Source organism: Condylura cristata, unplaced genomic scaffold (assembly GCF_000260355.1).
Source record: "Condylura cristata isolate star-nosed mole 26May11 unplaced genomic scaffold, ConCri1.0 scaffold00068, whole genome shotgun sequence".
NCBI classification, from domain to species: Eukaryota; Metazoa; Chordata; class Mammalia; order Eulipotyphla; family Talpidae; genus Condylura; species Condylura cristata.
In genome coordinates, this window is record NW_004567169.1 from 482,451 (window position 1) to 484,990 (window position 2,540).

Below are 2,540 nucleotides of genomic sequence, written 5' to 3' on the forward strand. Positions count from 1 at the left end.
GCCAGCCCGCGGGGGCCGCCGGCCTGGGTCCACTTCCCTTCCTACCCGGTGTTCCCGGGACCACGGCTGTGACTGCCCCGAGTCGGCAAACACGGCCCGTTTTGCATTCACACCTGTAAACTTACTCATTCCTTTAATTTATGTAAGGTTTTTTTGTACGCAACTGTTTGAGACGGATTTTGGTTTTCTACTGTCACGTGAGAACCTTTGGCCCCGGCAACACGGCTTGTGTGAGGAGAATAAAGTGCTGCGGTAAACGCCAGTGTCCTGCTTGGGGGCGGGCGCCGGCCGGGCTGGCCACCCAAGCGCCTCTGGGCTTGGGGCAGGCCAGGTGTGCTCTCGGGTGCCAGGTGTTTCCGTGGGGAGCGCGGGGGTGGGCTTGGCAGGGCTTCTGCAGGGGTGGGGGCTGTGTCTGGGTCAGCGTAGGGACTCGGCCTGTTTATGCCCAGAGCCGTTGTTGGCCAGGACAGCTTGAGTGAGGGCCCCTTCCTGCCCCAAACCCTTCTGGCCTTGTGTCCAGTTTCCTCCCCCCATGCTGCCCCTTTGTGCTGAGGGTAGCACTGACCACGGCCTACCAGCCCGCCGTACTCCACTGCTGTGCCATGTAGGGGACACTGGCCATCCAAGCCTGCTCAGGGGAGGGTCGGCGCGGTCTGAGGGACCGCAGGCGTCCTCGGCTGCCCCAGGAGCTCTGGCCTGGCCGCCCCGCTGTGCGCTGGCACCGGCGGAGCCCTGGCTGTGGGTGGGGCTGTTCCCCTCAGTGCCTCCAGCAAGCAGAGGCCCAGCTGTCCGCTGGGAGCAAAAGGCTGGTGAAGGACAGCGTTGGGGTGCGGCCGGAACAGGGAGACCAGAAGTAGCTTGAATACAAAGTTTTTAGAAGTCAAGGCGAGACTGGCAACCCCATCAAAGTGGGCTGAGGGGCCTCTGGTGGCTCAAGGGGTCAAAGCACGCTGCAACGCCCCTTCCGTCCCCAGCCAGAGGGGCCCAGGGCTGGCGCAGCTGACCCTGTCCCTCCGCTGCTCCCCTCAGCAGTGGGTTTCAGTCAGTCGGCCTGCTCTGCTCCCCACTCTGTCTCTGAGGAGTCTTCTCACCTCTGACCTGCACCCCAGTTCTTGTGTGCATCAATGAAACCTTAAAAAAAGGGCCAAGGATTTGAATGCACATTTTCCCCAAGGCGGCCATGGGGTTGCAGGACAGGGGGCCCCTGGCTGCGATGCGGCTCTGAAAGGAGCCGAGTTCTACAGGCTGCAGGCAGGGCCCCCCACCCCCACCCCCAGGGACAGGCGCCAGGTGGACAAACCCAGGGTCAGCAGAGGCTTGGCGGGAGAAGGGGCCCAGTGAGGGGCAGAGTGTTGCTTGGAGCCAGGAGGGCGGTGTGGAGCCTGCCCGAGGCCGCCGCGCGCCACCCTCGGAAACGCCGAAACGGCCCCTGGCCCTGGCGTGGTGTGGCGCGGTGGAGAGCCGGCGGCACAGAGCACCCGCCGCCCACAGACAGGCCGCCACTGCCACACCGCGCCCCGGAGCACGTCCCCGAGGCCACACCGGAGCGGCTCTCCAGGGCCGACCTCAGGTCTCCTCCGGCCCGGACACGCAGGGCCTGGGCCCTGGCCGCTCCCCCGGGGGGCCTCGCCAGGCCCCTGAGCCCCGGCCTCACACTCGGCCACGCTGAACGGCCACAGCGAAGCGACCCCCAGAACCCCGAGGCGCGGCCAGCCCACCCCGCGCAGCTCCAGCCCTGGGCACCCGCCGGGCAGGAGCGAGGGGACCTGGGGGCAGCCCGGAGCCTCGAGAGGGGCGGTGGCTCCCCAAGTGCCCTGGGGCCGGGGCCCGCGCCGGCTTCCTCCAGGCGGACAGGACAGTCCCCAAGCAGCGCCCGCCGGCTGCCGCGTGGCCCTCGCGCCCCCGAGAGGCTTCGGTTCGCGGTTCTCATTTCTTGAAAATGTTTCACGAGAGCAGAGGTCTGAGCTCCCGGTGATGTGAGAGGCTCCCTCAGGGCCCTCGCGGCCGTGAGAGCCAGACTGCGGCGGCCGCGACGCCCACCTGGCCCAGGGTCCGCGCCCCCCGCCGCCCGGCCGGCGCCCCATTCGACAAGCGGGTACGTAGCGCAGCTCTTTAAACTTTGTTTTTATTTACTTACTTATGGTGCTGGGAGAGCTGGTGCAGGCGCCGTGCGGGGTGAGGCGTGCGCGGCGTCAGCGGGAGCAGGACGGGCGGAGACGGGGAGACAGGTCTGCTGCGCCCGGGGGCCCTCCCTGGCCGGCTGGCCGCGGGCGCAGCGCCCTGGCTGAGACACCCCTGCGCCCCGGGAGACCCTAAAGCATCCTGACTGTGGAAAACAAGTTCTCCCCCCTGAGTACGAGCCTGGCCCCAGCCGCGCCTCCCCCGAGGCCCAGCAGCACCCCCGGCGGCCTGGGCTCTCAGCTGCAGCACCCCAGGAGGACACGGAGACTCACGTGCCACCCCAGGTGTCCCACGGGAAGGGGCAGGGCCCGGGCGCCTGGAGGTTGTGTGGGCTGAATGCGCTGACCAGGGCGGGCAGC